The sequence below is a fragment of the Amphiprion ocellaris genome, chromosome 10 (assembly GCF_022539595.1).
Source record: "Amphiprion ocellaris isolate individual 3 ecotype Okinawa chromosome 10, ASM2253959v1, whole genome shotgun sequence".
Classification (NCBI taxonomy): domain Eukaryota; kingdom Metazoa; phylum Chordata; class Actinopteri; family Pomacentridae; genus Amphiprion; species Amphiprion ocellaris.
This window is the reverse complement of record NC_072775.1, coordinates 14,302,404-14,320,492: the sequence shown is the minus strand read 5'-3', so window position 1 is coordinate 14,320,492 and position 18,089 is coordinate 14,302,404. Positions and strand designations below refer to the sequence as shown.

Here is an 18,089-nt window from a genome sequence, read left to right as displayed (position 1 = left end):
TTTCAAGGTTCTGGGGCTGTGAACGCTGGCTCAATGTCAGGGCTTACAAAGATACTTCCTGAGAACAGAGAGGTTGCTAACATTATTAGTAACACCTGTCCTTTCTGCTTTATGGCCAAACCATGCACACTATCAGGCTTGACATATTTGTGTGCAAGGACTAAAATGACACCAGTACATTTAGACAAATGTTGAGAATAATATGAGTGTTTTAAAGAGACTGACCATCCAAGAGGGAAGTGAGTTATGCTTCAGCAAAGGAGATGGACTAAGCCTCGCTCTACAGAGGCACAAAAGCACAGATTTCACCCTTAACTTAAATTCAAATAATCAACGTGTCCTATTTTAATTCCAAGTGATGAGTATGAACTCCTGCTGAGTGTATTGAATGGTTAGACTAACCTTGAATCATGCAAAACAATATCAAACTGCAATAAAAATTGTGTGGAATTGCTGCATTGTGTCCATCTACGTAGTTACGCTTGACTGCCCTTGACCGCAGCTGGACAACTTCAGTCTGCTTGCTTATTGTCTACATATTGTTAAATTGACATTCAAAGCTTAACACCAGCAGTAACACAGCCTCCACAGCTGCAGACACAAAGGCAGGTCAAAGCAATAACATTACTAATGGCAAAGTCATTATAAAGACTCCAGCCAAAGTTAGACTAGCCGTCTCATTTTGACTGTCTGTTACCACCATGGTCACTCTCATATGACCTCGGTGAAGAAGAACCTGTGCAGGTGCTTCTAAATAAATACCAAATTCATCAGTACAGTGGGGTAAGAGGTGGAAAAGAGAATAGCAAGAATATTGCTGCAAAAATTACACCATTTTTCTTGCCATGGTTCTTGAAATTTGGAGTAAAAAGGCAATGCTGATGTTGCATTTTACAAAGACATACCTTTGCCATTACCACGGATGGACATAAAGTTATGTGTATTTGCATGTTAAGACTGATCCTGAAAAAGCATCTCTCTCATATATATATATATATATGAGAGAGAGAGACAGAAAATGCAGTAATAAGTATTTGGAGGAGTCCACACAAATGTTCTCCCACTAGTTTTCGATGCACTTTAAGTCATTTTGCTCTGGAACAAGGTGTAAAGTACACAATTTTGAACAGTACTCGAGTAGTCAACACTTCATAAGTGGCTATATAAAACCAAAAAATATATTTGAAGCCATGTGCGTTATTATTTAAACCTAGCAATTAGTAACAGGTTACATTTTCTAAAATTTGGTTGACCTGACTGTTGAATGTGCTGCTGCATGAAGGTAAAGGAAGACCATGTAATATGGTATGTTTATGCGTGTGTGTGGGCAGGCGGGTCAGATTGGCTCTGGGGTTGGAGCAGTAGGTGTTTGCTGGACTTGGCCTCCACCAAGCATGGTGACTTGCCCGACCCCTGGCCTCAGGGTCGCAGGCCAGACTTCTCCTTTCCTGCGATGAGCTGTTAACTGACCTCCAGGGCAGTCAGTCAGGCTACAAGACTGTGTTTCTCCATGTGTGTGTTTTTCTCTGTGTGTATGTGTGTGTTTCAACCTCAGTTCCCTGTGATCTGATCCACCCTGACAAGGCAACAGGACCGAACAATAAAAATGTCTATTTTCCTTCTCTCTCATTCGCTCCCTCTCTCTGCAAGCTTCGGGGGAAATGGGGGAGGTGATTATACAGAGCACTGGAAGAATGACAATCCCAAAGAATAATTTTTGTAACCTAAATCTTCCTTTTGTACGTTATAACACAGCAAAATGAAACAGATGAATGTATAGAACTAAGATGTTATTGTCTCTACATTGGTTGCTGTTACATGTTATGGCGTGTTGTGGTTGTACGCTCCACAAAAAATGAGACAATTAACATTATGTCTTTACTCGATTCGAACACTTTAAAACTGTTCACACTGAAGAGATGGCCAGAAACTCACTTTTCGCAGTTTGAAACACAAATCAAAATGCAGAGTTCAGTTACAAGCATGTCCACCTCGACCTCCAAAGACGACCAGCTTTTAGGTGTGTATCACCACGTCCATAGAACAAGACCCCAGAGTTTGTTCTCCATATTGTATATTTAGATTCCATGCAGAGTCACTGACGTCATGCTACATGTGGCACAAGCTGTCAGTTTTGATTGGCTGTTTACCATTTTCCCAGCCTAAGGGGCTGTTTGAAATTTGAAACCACTTCCAAAGAGAATAACTTGCAGGGGCAGATCTAGAGAAAAATTAATAGGGTGGCAAAGGGGTGGCAGATACATTTCGGGGGTATCTAGCTAGCTACAAAAGTGAAAATTAGCAAGGCCCAGGCTCACTGGAAACCGTGGCTCATCTCACAAGCAAATGCTTTATGTGAACTTAGACAATATTAGCTTTTAATGCATTGTGTACAGTTATATTACCGTGTAGCCTAACCCAGTCTAACTCGTGTCTTACTGTCACGTTTTGCCGGCAACGCCAAAGTCCAGCTGTCATCCACATGAGTGAGGTCTAAGAGCAGGCCCCTCAGGGGAATCATGTCACCTCGTATCTGTAGCAGCATAGACTGTACAGTACGTTGCGTCTACACGGTGCATTCGAAAGCACTCGGACATCGGAGTTTCGCTCGTTATTTGTCTTTCCTGGACTTTCGCTCTTTACGGCCGGCCACAACCTTTCATATAAATATTTTTGAATTAGGTCATTCAGAACTGGAGTGGCAGCCGGGGTGGCAAGTTATCTTCTAGGGGTGGCAGTTGCCACCCTATGCCACCCCAGTAGATCCGCCCCTGTTAACATGAGATTTTTTTATGTTATGGGACCAGTGTCTTTCCCTGTGGTAGTTTTTAATTTGCTTGCGATTATATGAGACAAATGCCGTCTGCCTTTAGAATGGGTTGTTTAAGATTTTGACTTACTGGGTTGTTGTGCTTCTGAGGCAGTTATCACAACGTCATGTTTCTATACAATTAAACTGTGCTACTAAATTATGTCTCAATAAACAATAATTTTCCACCTGTGATGTCACAGGAGAGATTTTCAGATTGAAAGAGCCACAAAGTCTGCATTAAGAAGCAGGAGGGAAGGGTCAGTGACTAGACTCCCACCAAGGAGACCAGGGTTTGAGTCCAATGAGGGACCATTATTCTTACAGCTAAGTTTTGTTTTAGGAGGTTAGGTGTATGAAAATTTTAGTTTTTGGTTGACAGACACAACAATTACTGCATGCTAGAAGTTTAGTCACCAGAATCAGTTGGGGTAAGATTAAATATATACATCGTTCGAGTTAAAACACAACCCTTTCACTATGTGTTTGAAAGTTCTCCATTTTCTGTGTTACCAAGGTGACAAGTTCCACCCCATCTAATATGTGACTGGTTACCTGAAAAGGAGTGACAGTAGAGAAATAAAATATATGACAAAGATATGTTGATTGAAAATGAATGTCATCCAGCAGAAAATACATTTCTAAATCTAACTGTGAATGCAGCCTTGTTGTATGGGAACATAATTTTGCAGAGACTGGGTTGTCCCCAGGTCAGTGCTTAAAGCCAGATTAGATTGGGTCTTTCTGTCTTCCTGTCTTTTTATTTCTCTGCTGAAAGGACCATCCTGAGGGATTTTCTCAAATTCTCCAAGACTTGAAAGTTGCAACTGTGTTTTCTGCTCAAGTTTCTAGAGATTACATATGTCCTCACTTGACGTACGAAAAATGTTAACGTCTTTGTGTATTAAAACATTAAATGGAGATTAAATCTGTAGCTGAAGTTCAGGAGTAGGACCACACCTCAATCACTCCCCTTCCTGTTGTGTGTTTATACATACCACCCTTCCCTTTCCTTCCCTCTTTGTTCTCGCACCCCACTCACCTTCTGTTTACTCAACATTCATTTGCATCCAATAAACAATCAAGCTTCAAGCTGATTGTTTTGTTCTTGCTAGTGAACTAATGGACATAATCTGGACAAATATAACTGATACAAAGACATCTGTCACTTCTGGATACCATCTATATTTTAGTAAAAGGTCACAACTTGGGAAACATGTTAAAAATCTTTTTTATTATACAGTTGAGAGTATATTTTTAGACGGATTATAAGAAATCCCTAAGACGAAAGAAATATTTGTAATTTTGAAGTAAATGTTGTCAGTTTTCTAAAGATCTGCTGTGACTTTATCTTTCAGAAAAACATGCCCAGGTCTTATTACAATGTATTTAATCATATCAGTTTAGATTCAGTCTGATCACAGTACTAAACAAGTCTGTTGTGATTTTTAAGGGACTTCATTTCCTGTTTTTTGTACTATAATTATTGTTGTTTGTTGCCTTTCGCATGCTTCTGTTTTTTTTCTAATCATTGCTATCATTCTCTTCGTTTTTCTTCCTGTCTGCTTGTTTAGAGAGACTCCCTCAGCCATACGCTCGGCAGCACACTGAATTGTGAATCCAAACAGGCAGAGCAGCAGCAGATAGACAGTGACTGAGAGAAGGGAGGGAGGGAAGGAGGGAGGGAGTGGTGAGAGATAAAGAGTGAGAGAGCAGAGAGGGAGAGAGAGAGAGAGAGAGATGAAAAGCATGCTAAGCGAGAGAGAGGCGCTCATACTGAAGGAGGCAGAGGCAACAGCTACAGCAACAGCACGCTCCTTCCCCATCCTCCCTCTCTCCTCTCATAATCCCACATCCACGCCGGGGGAGATGGAGGGCACCCTGACCCGCTGAGGAGTTCTGACCGAGGGAGAGGAAAGTCTCACGTGAGCCTCCCCCCTTCTTCAGTGAAGGCCTGGATCATTTTTTGGGGGGGCAATAATCAACAAGGCGTGAAAGGAGGTGTGTAGCCACGAGCCTGCCGGCGGGAGGGAGGGAGGGAGAAGGAGAGAGAAGAGGGGGATGAGTGGTAGGTCTGGTACAGCTGCTGATGCCAGGGTCTGACAGCAAGGCAGACTGAGGGAGATCTGAGGAGGAGTGAAGGTTTCTCGCACGTGTGGAGCAGCGTCGGCAACTTGTGGGCCAAAGAGGAGAAACCGATTCCACATACGCACTCAGCTGGACAGATGAGGAGGCATCAGGGACCACGCTTCAGTCCTGGGTATGTTCATTTACACTACACACAGTCTCACACGTTTCATCCTCAGCGGTTGCTGGGTTTTTACAAATAGAGCGCACTTGAAATGCAACAGTGCGTGTTAGCTGATCTTCAGTGTTGACGACTACCTTCCCTGACAAGTCTCCCTACTTGCCCTCAGATACTTGCAAAGAGGAAGCAAAGGAGAGGTTTATGTGTGAGTGTATGGTCAAGCTCTCTTACCGTCTACATCTTGTTATTACATTACCGAATGCCACTTCAAGTGATGCACGTAAATAAACCTCCACCAGTGGAAGGCTGTCATGTTTCGGGTCGCAGGGACATAACTCTCTGCTGGCTGTAACATTGCTCATTACATTAAGTTTGTACATGAGTTATGTGTTCTGTACACTGTGTGCTGCCATAAATTGTGCACAATGTTCAATTCAAACATGAATGCGTGGCAGCTGACAAACATCAACTAAAGCGTGGACTTGTTTGTGCTCTCTGGTCTGAGACATGTATAGCTACACCACAGGATGGCATGAGTGGTAACATGACATGAGGGACCATATGTTACGGTATGCTGTGACGGGCTGCATATGGCCTGTGACAGCAAGTTTGCATGAGGCGTTTCAGCCAGAAGCTTCTATTTCTCTTCATCTAACCCCCCTTTTTTCCTCCCTTACTCTTTTTTTCCCACCATTTTTTGTCTTTCTCCATTTCCAATTATAGACTGTCACCTCGCTCCCTTTTCACCTGATCCTATCTCCTGTTTCATTCTCTTGCTAAGCAATTACCTTTACCTGAATCTGCCTCTCTGGACAGCACGGCTGGCTAGTTTTCTGTCTGCCTTCTCAACAATGAAAGTGAAGGATGGGTACTGATTTCATGACCATTTTTTATGGCTGCCTGAACCTGAGCGAAAAAGTAACATCAGTGAAGCCTGAACGCAGAAGCCACCTCGTGTTATTGCTGCTCACGCAGATCCGGAACAGATATGTAAATATGAAATACCTGTGGGGGCTTTTTGGCGTGCAGAGGAATTATGCCTCTAATCATGCAATCAGCTCATTATTTCCTGCTCCTCATTAACTTGTTTGGGTTTCTAACTTTATCGCTGTTCGCAGTCTTGTCTTCCTGAAAACAAAACAGAAAAAACACCTCACCCAGACGGTGCTGGCGGGCAGATTGCTCCCAGCATACAGGAAAGCTTGCTGTTAGAGTTTAAGAGAGTTGAAACTCCTCACTGGCTCTTTTCTCTTCTATATGTACCCTTGTCTTTCCAGCTTTATCTGTTCCCTTTTTATACCTTTTTCCTATAGAGGATTATAGGAAGGATCGACTAGCGAGGATGCTTGTTACGATCAAACCATATAACTTCTTCACATCCACTAAACACACATACATTTATAATAAAAAATCTAGCACACGCTCCCGCTACCACTAGAACCCTTTTAGCGCAGCAGTGTGACAGCTACCTGAAGCACTGCCAGCTCTGTAAAATAGTGTGAGAAGACTGCACCTGGAAATGAGACTTTGTTGGATCACTGAGGAGAACAATAAGAGCAAGAGGACATAATGAACAGAGAGAAGTAGATGGGAATAGTGACATCAAATTAAATAAAAGTAGATTACGGCGATAGACCAGACAGAAAGCGTTTGGAGGCTGACAGAAAATTGGAAGAATGTGGGTGAAACTGTTTGGCCTCTGTGTTGACAGGCTCTGATTGCACGTCTTTTTCCAGTGAGTGGACACGGCGGCAAAGTGATAGTTTTCAGCCACCCTGTGGGGACAGAACAGGAAGACAGAAACAGAGAGCCAGAGACACTGATTTCTACTGGAAGCAGAGGATGTTTGATTTATTTATAAAGATGTTCTGCTTCAGCTTCCTAAAGGGAACATTTGAGTTTATTACATGTTAGATGGTATTTTCACAGTTTTGGCCTTTAGTCCATATGATGCTGTTATAGTCAGTAGGATGGAGCAGTCGGAAAGTTTAACAGCATATATAAAATATTGGATTTAATCACACATTGAACATGAAAGTTGCATGTGCTTATAACTATGACAAGTACAGATCAGTTCGTTATCCATCCTCATATACACAACATGGTATATAGAGATGGAAGATGTGTTGACACTTCCTTCCACTGCGCGAAAGTGTAGTCAAATTGTTGCAGAAATGGGCGCTGCCATCTTGTTACAGTGATGGCAGTAGTGAGCAGGAAGGTGGAGACGAGATTTAATGGTCCTGCCTCCTGTCTCACTTCTTGAGCTTCACACCAAGCTGACGCAACCTTGAACTCTCTTGAGCTGCATGCTTATCATTGTTCTAGATAAAAAGGATTAGGAATGTGAGTTATCTAGAAAGCAAAGCAAGATATCCGTTATATTTTTTAACACAGATTGTTGTTCTGTTAGTTTAGTATTGAAATCAGGGCAAGAGGACGGATGATGTCTTTGCACTTAATTGGAGCAGCAGTGTTGTCCATTATCATAAGCAGTCTACAGTCAGGACACACATATCTTGGTTTTCTATTTATCCCTCCATCCATTCATTTTCTTCTGCATTTCTGAGATCAGTGGCAGCAGGCTGAGCAGGACATTCCAGATGTTCGTTTCCTCAGCAACACTTTCCAGCTCCTTTCAGGGGACACCAAGCTGTTCCCAGGCCAGATGAGATATGCAGTCCCTCCAGTGAGTTATGGATCTATCCAATGATAGGCACCAAGAAACCACCTGAGCTAGTGCCTGTCAACGTGAAGGAACAATGACTGCGCTTCATGCTCCTTCTGGATGCCTGAGCTCATCACCCTGTCTCTTAGGCTGAGCCCAGCCACCCTACAGAGAAAACTCATTTTGGTCATTGGTATCTGCCATCTCATTCTTTTGATGTCGACCAACAGCTCATGCCAAAAGGCGAGGGTTGGAACATAGATGGACTTGTAAATTCGCCTTTCAACTCAGCTTCCTCTTTGCCACATTGCTAGATGCATTAACCAATGCATCTGCATTGGTTAATGCAGATGCTGCACCAATCCTTCTGTCTATCTCACTCTCCATTTGCCCGTCATTCATGAACAAGATCCTTATTTAAAATCTTTTGCTTGAGGCAGCAACTCACTCCCAATGCGGAGGGAGCAATCCACCGGGTTCAGGCAGAGAACCATGACCTTCTGACTTGGAGGTGCTGAGTCGCATCCTGGACACTTCACAATATAGTTCAAGGTTTAAACCTTTCTTTTGAAAAATATGCATTTCAGGCCTATAAGGATATGGCTCTGCTCATGTGTGATACACTGTGTGCATTCTAATACCCATTATACCATACTATAAAGTATGCTAGAAAAATATTTACTGTGTAAATACTATGCAAAATGCAGGTTGCAAAAAATACCAGGATGTCCTACAACATCCGGTTGGTTTCTGGATGCCAGCCTGCTTTTCTGGCTGTTCTGACCCACAATCTAAAGAGGATTTGTTGCCATGTCTTGCACAAAATTGAGTCTCCAAGAGTGCACAGGCACATAACAGCTCTTGAATATATAGGCATGATGGTCAAAGTTTAAGGCCCAGTAAAATGACAAAGTAATATGTGTCAATTGTATACATACTGCATGCAGCAGTGCATACTTACTGAGAGCAGCTTTGATTCATAATGAAAGCAAATAGCAAGTAAAACACTTGATGAACACATACTTCAGGCTGCTCAAATCAGCAGCAGCATCTGCAGCATTTCTATGTGCACTGCTTTCATCCACCTCATTTCCAGCTGCAACAGGCTTCTGTTGTCAATGAAAAGACTCAGAGTTGGTAGACACCAAAAATAGAGGTAAAAGAACATGAATATGAATGAATATTTGTGAGGAAGCATGACTCCATATTAATGATCATGTTGTTCCGAAACTGCTGGATGTGTAAATACACAGTTGTGGAGTGTCTCATTGAAAATCTCAGTGTTGTGTTTACAGCTTGTTGTGCTACCCCCAAGGTGCTAAAAATCAATTCACTCAATTGTCTGACTTGTTAGTAATGTTACTGCTTCTCTAGATCTGTTTTATATAGGTGGGTATGATGGCCAAAGCTGTGAAAATAAGATGCCGGTTGTAAGAAATTTGCCTCTGAGGCTTGAAACCCTCATCGCAGTGAGGAGCTCGGGGAACATAGGAGATCCTGTACACACAGGAGGTGAAAGCTTTGGGGAGAAGAATGTGAGCATCACGTTCCTGCTAGAGGAGATGTGTGAGAAGAGAAAGGAATTGACAGTGGGCTGCACTGAAAGGATTTGATTGGGAAGGTGACCGGGGGTATGTGGGCGTGTTGAAGGAGCTTTTGATCTCAGTGTGTGCACAAGAGTGTAAATGCATGTGTGTGTCTGTGTGCAAGGAGCATGGTCGACCTTGAGAAATGCACCAAAGAGTCTTAAGGACGTCCTACATGGAGAATTGCTTCTATTAAATTGCCGGATCGTGATTGAGGTGATTGCGCAGACAAGGGCTACGACCCACAACCACCCACAGCCGTCCACGGACACACACCGACTCTATGCTGATCGTCACACACAAACACACACAGTCAAACACCAGTCTTTATTAAAGTGTGGAATTACAGTGCTGAGCCCTGTGTTGCATCAGAGGTGGCTCACAAAACTGAATTTAATGGTCTTGCTTCCAGTATCATTCGGTGTGGGTGAGTGTGTAGTATTACCACCGAGTGCATGCATGTGTGTGTCCAGAGAGGTTATTGGGGTTCCAAGGTGGCGGCCGCTAGTGTTGTCGCACATGCACAGTGTAAAATAAAGGGCACGATCCCAGTCAATAATGAACAAGAAGGCCTCTACCTCGGGCCAAATAACATGCAGGTGGGAACTACAACTCCTCTGCAGTCTCAGCCTCCTGCACCAGTCTATTACGACCTCCTGATCTTCAGCATCTCCTCTTCCTCTCTTTCTTTCACTTCCATCTCCATGATAAATTATTCTCTCGCACTCTTTCCCTGTTTCCCTCACGCTGCCCTTTCACTTTCCACTTTGCTTACTTTAATTTACTTTCCCGGCTGCATTTTCTCAGCCGTGACCTCAGGTCCTCAGATTCTGTTGTTCATTCTTCCGCCCGCGGTTTCTCTCTTGTCTCTCTGTCTGTCTGCTACACTTCCCCTGTCTGTCCGTCTCTCTCAGCTGCTTGGCTCTGACAGCAAAGTTTTAAGGTCACCTGCTATCTCTTGCCTGGCACTCATAATGAATTAGCATTTGACTTCGCCTCATTACTCAGTCTGACACAACCATCCCTTGAGTCACTCTCAATGTCTTTAAAATAAACAGTCAAATTCAATTTAGCAATGATTGAGCCTTTGCTTTCTAATTACACAACTCTTACCTTCTGAGAGATACAAAGTCCTTCAAGGTGGATCCATCCCGTTTTCCTGTTACAGATCACCATACATCACCACTGCCATTAGACCAAGTAAGCATCTTGTGTTACTGATTTTCAAATAATGTCTTGTGCTAATGCAAATATAATAAACATTATTAGGTTTGCTACAGATGCAGAGCAGCCTTGTCTCACTCAGAGGAGAGCTCCTTACTTCTGTGACACCTCAGTCTGAGCCTCCCTAATAAGGTTTCTTGTTCAACTGCAGAAAGCAGAAGAATAAACTGTTAGAGACAAATAGACTTTTACCATAACATCACATAACTGCAGTTAATGTTACACTCTGCCAGCAGAAATTATTTTCAGGCCTCTCTTACAATACAGAGCAAAAGAACTCATGATGATACAAGGCTTAGTGTTGGATCAGAAAAATACACAGTTTGCCTCTCACATTAAAGCAGCCAATTTAGCGAACTTCAAGTTAAGCCTTGAACAGGCAGTAATATGTTGCTGCTTTTCGTGATTCTCTGCAAAATGTGCAAATGTAATTTCACCTGTATTCAAGCAGCAGTTGAGGGTGCAAATAACATCATTTAAAATCTTGACATAAAAATGTGAAGAGTCATGCTGCTGTTTGACCAACAAGGACCAGATGTATGTCATTAGCATAGCAATTATTCTAACAACTCAGCACATTCATGCAATTTTTTGTCTTACAAATTCGAATTTCTCCACAACTCAGAGTTTCAAAAGCTTCAAATCTATCTGCTGTTGTGCTGAGTCGAGTTTCCACAAAGAACATTAATGAAAAATTTAGCAACACAGTGAAATAGCAACATGTGGTGAGACTATTGCAGCTGCACAAGTTATTACAAGTCAATTTACCAGCTCTTGAATCAACATATTTATTTGATTGAGCGAAAAGGTAGCTGCCGGAAGAAACCAACACAGCAGCTTCAAATGAAATTGATGTTAGCAATCATTACCAGTCAGCTAGACAAAACAGAGAAACAAGATACTGGGTAACAGAAGTCCAATTCATAGTTAAGAATGAATATCAGAACAGAATAATCATTTCTAGAGCTATGTGGGCAGAAAAAAGAAGCTTTGAAAGGACTGTGATCATTGAAGGTCAGAGTGGGCCTTTAAAAGTTTGGGTTATTTTGTCAAGATATCATGGGATATATATAGCACACCACTTCAAGTACAGTCTGTGTGTCACCTCTCATGCATTTTGAGGTTTTTGTATGTTTTAAAATGCCACGACATTTGGTTAAGATTAGGGTTACGGGCTGAGGAAAGGGGTCATTTGTTGTGACTACGTGGCGTGCAATGACACACCAAATGCAAAAACTGCATTCTAATGATACATGAAATGAATTGTTCATGTTAGCAGGCTGGTCAAGATGTCTGTGGTTGCCATCTCAATTAGCCTGCTATAACTTGACATCTCTCACTTCATCCCTCAAAATGTAATTTCTCTTTATGGGATTTAGAAGTAATGGACTGGATGATAAATGTCAAAAGGTGAGAGTCTTTTAACACCTGTTGAAGGAGCTGAATCTAACAGCTAGCTTTGTGTGTGTGTGTGTGCGTGCGTGCGTGCGTGCGTGCGCACGCGTGTGTGAGTGGTAGAACTCTCATTACTTGGCCCTGCTTGAATTAAGGACTCATGTTTCTCAGACTTCATTAAATGTTCATGTGGGTCATGAAGTTTGTGGCTGTGCTCACCTGTGTTTCCCGTTTATCCACAAATGTCAATGCAGGTCAATGAGATTACGTTTATATGTGAGAGCGTGTGTGTTGGTTAAAGTGCACCCATATGTGCTATTGGTAATTGAATGTTAATGCAGGTTAAACAGTATCACCTACCCTTTTAATAATGCAGCTAATTTAATGACCACATGCAGGATGTAGGAGCTCCACTTTCTTCACTCCACTTTTCCTCTTCTCTACTTTCTGTGTGTGTGTGTGTGTGTGTGTGTGTGTGTGTGTGGGTGTGTGTGTGTGTGTGTGTGTGTGTGTGTGTGTGTGTGTGTGTGTGTGTGAGTGAGAGAGAGACAAAGGTGATGAAGGTGTCAATTTAATAAGGACTTGGTTTGAATTCACGTGACATCCTGCACTAATGTGGCTGGAAATTCTGATCTACAGAACTCTCAGCATTCACTGATTCAAGTGATTGCTTGTATATATCTGCTGAGTCAAGTGATTGTGTGTGTGTCTGTGTGTGTGTGTGTGTGTGTGTGTGTGTGTGTGTGTGTGTGTGTGTGTGTGTGTGTGTGTGTGTGTGTGTGTGTGTGTGTGTGTGTGTGTGTTTGTGTTTGTGTAGGGAGCATGCTCTTTACACATATAAGGTCAATGAGTCTTATTTGCACGCTTCACTTTCCTCTTTACCTCCATCACTCTTTCACTCTTTCATCCGTGATTCCCAGTGGATGAACAGTGTTCTGATCCCTGAGGACTCTGTTAATGAATGCTGTATTGCTATTGATTCCTCCTCTGATCCCTCAGTTTGTCCAGGCACAATAAAAAACACGTTCTCCTGCGATGTTGAGAGGAGGGCTCAGCTGATAGCTGTGATGGAGTGTTGCGCCCCGTTCCTGCAAATTGGATTTTAATGATTCAAGTATCATTTCTTCAACACTGCTCACTGCTTCGCACAGAAATTATAAGGTGATGTCCTCTGTGAAAGACTGAGAGACAAAGAGTCTGCTAAGAAATGTTTTATAATGGAAATACTATCTTTGCATTAAAGTCAAACTAACTTGCTAAGAAATCAATGCAAGGTGTATGTACTTGTTAATAGTTACACAAATATTTTTGTTCTGTCTCGATAGCATCCAAAATAAATTTTCCAGAATTTTCCGGAGAATCATAGTTTCTCCTGGCATTTACCCACACTTGCTGAACGTCTTCATCTTGACATTCAGAAAACTGGAACAGAAATCAGATTGTGTCAGCACCTCCCGTGGGCCTTAACAATGTTTTGCTGGATTACTCTTGTCCTTTGGGTCCGTGGCTAGTTACTGCTGAAGTATCTTTGGATCATGTTCATAAGTGATGAGAGAATGGAGTATGAGCTGGACAAAAGGAGTGGTGCAGCATCTATGGTAATGTGAAAATTGTACTGGACTGTCGTGGTGAAGAGAGAGCTAAGACTGGATGGTAAAGCTCTCGATGTACCTGTCGGCCGATGTTCCAATCCTCATCTGTGTTCATGAGCTCTGGGTACTGGCCAAAAGAACGAGATCGCAGATACAAGCCGCTGTAATGACTTTCTACCATTGTTCCTGGGCTCAGCCTTATAGATAGGACGAGGAGCTCAGACATCCGGAGGGAGCTCGGTGTAAAGTTTCTGCTTCTTCAAGTTGAAAGGAGCCAGCTGAGGTGGTTAGGACATTTGATGATGATGCCCTCTGGATGCCTTCCTTTTTGGTTTTCAGAGCAAATCCAACTGGGATGAGACTAGAGTGATTACAGATCTCATTTGGCCTGGGAGGTTTCTACAGGTATTCCAAGGGAAACTCGAAAGCATTGTTGAGGATGGCTGGATGAAGGACAGCATATTAATAATTCACACTGACAGGGTTGATACTACTAATGTGATTAGTCCAATATTTGTGTTGGAAAGCACTAAAAATATGAAATAACATCACTTTAATTCTAACTAACTACAGGGCAGATATTGTCATCTGTTGATTTACTGTGATTTGAGTTCTCCCTGCATTTCTCTGTGATTCCCTTTGTAACTGTGCCGTTAAATTAACCAGCTTCTCTGTACTGAATGAAAGATCACAGCACAATGGCTCTTATTAAATGCTGAACAATGTACAGATGGGACAGAGCGCTTCAATCTCAACACAATGTGTGCCACAGCTCCTGTCTCAGCCTCGTTTTGTTTTCACCGCTGCCTGCTGTCAAAAAAGAAACACCCACCCGATGTCCTCACACTTTCCTCCTCTTTACTGCCACCTGACTCAAAAACTCTCCTCACCTATCTCCAATGCCCTAGCATGTATATTTCTGCCATCTAAACTTTGGTCCTTGTCAGATCGTCACATGTATAAGTTTGGTTCCTGTACTGATGTTGTTCTCTCATCTGCTGATTCTGTGAACCTGTCCTACAAAGCAAGTTCAGCCTACCCAGAATATCTTTTTGTTATCAAGCTATGCAAGTCTTACTTTGAATATAAATCCCAAGAACTGTCTAGCTGTGAACGCGTTTATGTAAAAGGGTAGCACCAAATGGCTAATCACAAACATGTACCAGTCAAGAGCTGCTGTTTCTCAAAAGAAGATCAAGCAACATATCCAAGTAGTATGAGATGTTGAAAATATAATAAAAACTAAAAGCTAAAGCCAGAAAGGAAATCTGGAAAAAACACTGCTGACTACGTGAATGTGTAAGTTAATGGGCTTATCAATATCACTACCCCATCATTAAGGCACAATAGATTTGACCATAATTTTAATTGTGTATTGCATTAAAAAATAATGTGGTTCCTTGTATTTTATGGTGTGTATGACAATATAAGCCTTCTTATTTCAGCTGCAAACTGCAGTGTAAAATGGTTTTGAGACTAAGCAAAGAACAAATATAGAAATAATAATTCACATCGGTAAGTAGGCTAACTGTAAATCTTAAAAAGTCAACAAAGCTGTAGTGCTTTAATCACTCTCTGTTTTATGATTAGATTGTTAAACAAAGGCCTGTAGAACCATGAAAGGACTCTGAATTTGCTTGGTGCTCTACAAACTTTTGTCCTCCTCAGGGATCCTCTCACTCTAATTGAACTACACAGGATCTTCTACGAATGGTGATGCCATTTTCCAAGACAATTGATTGGTCAGTAGGCGGTGCTTTTATACACATTGATCTGCTATCTAGAAGATTACCTGCTCTGAGGCTGGTTCGGTGTCCTATGCAGCATGATCTGCTATGGTGATGTACTCCCATAGGAAATGAAAACCCAGAGCTAAACCTCAAGTTACCTCAATACCTAGTACAGACCTCTGGTTGTTCCTGTTTTCTGCCTCCTTCCCTCCTACCTGTAAGCCTCAATTTGCACTCATATAAACCATTAAAACTGTTGCTGCATGCCTGTTCAGCTGTACCGTTGGGTCTATCTTCCTGCTCTTTTACAAATTGTGACACTGTGGGTTTGTCACAAGCTGCATCTGTGCCACAGATATTTAAAATTCGTCTTCTAGGAATCCTGGCTCTTGAATAGGTAAAGAGTTTTGGAGGGATTTATTTCTTAATTCAGGTCAAGGATTGAATGAAAGATTGTGAAACCCCTTGCCATTTATGATAGCGGCCTATATATTGCAAGTAAAACCACTGATTAAAAACACCCACACCCAGATAAAATATTTTCACAAATATCTAAATATATGAAAATATTTTTAGTTTCTTTTTCCAAAAAAGTGCAATTATGTTCATATTTTTTTTTTTTTTTTTTTTTTTACAAAAAGCAGCATCTCAAATTTCACTTCACTATGAAGAAATGTATTTGTATCTGGTTGCTTTTTCTTTTCTTTCTTTTTTTTTTTTTTACTTCTTTATTAAACAGCCTCCACGGCACTGTGGGAGTAATTTGTTTGGGTGAATGTGGACGGACAGATTTTCTGTACTGTCCTTCAGCGCTGACCCCCTACTCTACACACACACACACACACACACACACACACACACACACACACACTTACACACATTTCGCTCTGAGGGAGCACAGATTCAGACATTACTTCTGCCTCACTGCTACACAAACAGGCTAGCAGACGCCCGGGGACTGTTCACCATTGGTGTGCATATACACACACACATAGATGCACACACACACACACACATTCATGCAGGCTAACATGTGCGTCACCCTTCCTGCAGGACTTGAGGCATGTGGAAGTCACTTGGGGATGGCAGCACATATGCGTCGCTTTGTCCTTTATATGTGTCACATATAATGAAGAGGCCAATGGTTGAGTCACTGTGTAAGTGCATACAGTATCTGATCAGGTTCTTGCAGAGCTAAAGGTTAGCCGCCTCTTCAAAATGAAATCCATCTTTGCTTGGCTTCTCCTCCCATTTACACAACAAAACTGCCTTGAATCATGCGCCCCATTGCATGTTGAACTGTTGAACTTGTGGTTTTTTTTTAAGTGGGTCCCAGGCTTGGTGTCTTTTAGCAAGGAAACAAAGGTATTGTTGAGCATTTGAAAACCAGACAAAAGAGCCCACATCCACAGAAAACCTCCTGTTTCCCTCAAAAGGTAACACAAAGATGGAAGTAGCTGAATTATTAATGTACACGTTTACATTCAGTGATAACGAGCGAGTAGTTCTTCATCAGCTCGTGTTGTTGCGTGACAGACTGTGCAGTGCCGTGAGTCTCCTGACTCAGTTGGTTTCAGCAGCTTGTTAAAGTGGCTATGGTTTGTTTAAAGAGGACACAAGCCTGTGGCAAGTTGAATTGCTTTTTCTCTGTCTGCTTGTCTCTTCTACTGTAGACTATCTGGTACCTTGTTTTCCACAAACTAACATACTAGCCCGATTAGTAGACAACCCTTTTTCCTGCAGCTGGTGTCAGAAAGGCTTTGCAAAGATAAGAAAGGCTTTTAAGAGAAGTTTTTCTGGGAAAGTTTTGCCGGTCTTGAAATCTTTTTTTCCTCCAAAAAATGAAAGATGCAGCCCTTCCATTAATAGATTGTATACTCACACAGCCTGCCAGGTTCTTTAAATACGATGAAAATCCCGTTTTGTGGTTGTTATAAACTTGAAGGTGTAAAATAAAAGCTGTTAAGACAACTAATCTCCCCCAGTTTTAAAATCCTGTAAGAATTTGGCCTAGATGCTATGTAGCATCTAACTAACCAATAAGCATCCCATTAAAACTATAATTGGCAGCTTTGACTATCAATCACAGACGCAGAGAGTTTTCTTCCTGAAAGGGATAGAAACAGCAGTAGGTCATTGGTTTTCAGAGCTAAATAACCCATTTAGAACAGCTCTAAAATCAAAGGTTATACAATCGCGGTGAAAAGTGCCATCTTTGCACTATTTTAACCAATTTGCCGAAGAGAGGCATAATATGGGACCTATTTTCTCTGCATTTTCCTACACTGTTTTTTTTTCTTTTTCAAATAGAAATCAAGACATCTGTTGGTAATGCTTTGCTTTTTGAAGGAAGATTCGGTCCATGCGTGACCCTGCGCAAAGAGATGTCGGAAGATGGTTTTGACATTTCTTCATCTGCCAGGAATTTACAGTATGAGCTTTAAGAAACTCCCATAGGTGAAGCCCTATGGTTGGTTACCTCTAAAATGCACACTATACAAAGCTCACCTGCAACATTAAAACCACTGACAAGTGAAATGAATAACATCGATCATCTTGTTGCAATCCAGTGTTCTGCTGAGAATCCTTTGGGTTCTGGCATTTATGTGGATGATACTTTGACACATACCACCCACGTAAGACACTGTTGCAGACCAAGTACACAAAATATTCTCATTTTCAGAGCAATATGGTGTTCGTAAACTTCGACATTTGATTCTCTCGCCTCCTTTTTGGACTCTCTCGCCGCCTGTCAACCTCACTCTCAGCTCATCCCGGGTTAATGTGCTGTGTCAGCTGTGCCTTCGTGTGTGTGGATTTTACAGCAAAACTACTTT

At 41.9% G+C, this 18,089-nt stretch overlaps 1 protein-coding gene across 1 annotated transcript in view; it reads left to right on the top strand.

Moving 5' to 3' along the window:
* The first annotated feature begins 4,526 nt into the window (after positions 1–4,526).
* Positions 4,527–18,089, top strand: part of LOC111572309 (leucine-rich repeat and immunoglobulin-like domain-containing nogo receptor-interacting protein 3) — a 74,440-nt gene continuing 60,877 nt past the window's right edge. The window contains exon 1 of the mRNA XM_023275915.3: positions 4,527–5,069. The gene's annotated coding sequence lies outside the window, so the exon portion shown is untranslated. The remainder of the gene's footprint in view (positions 5,070–18,089) is intronic.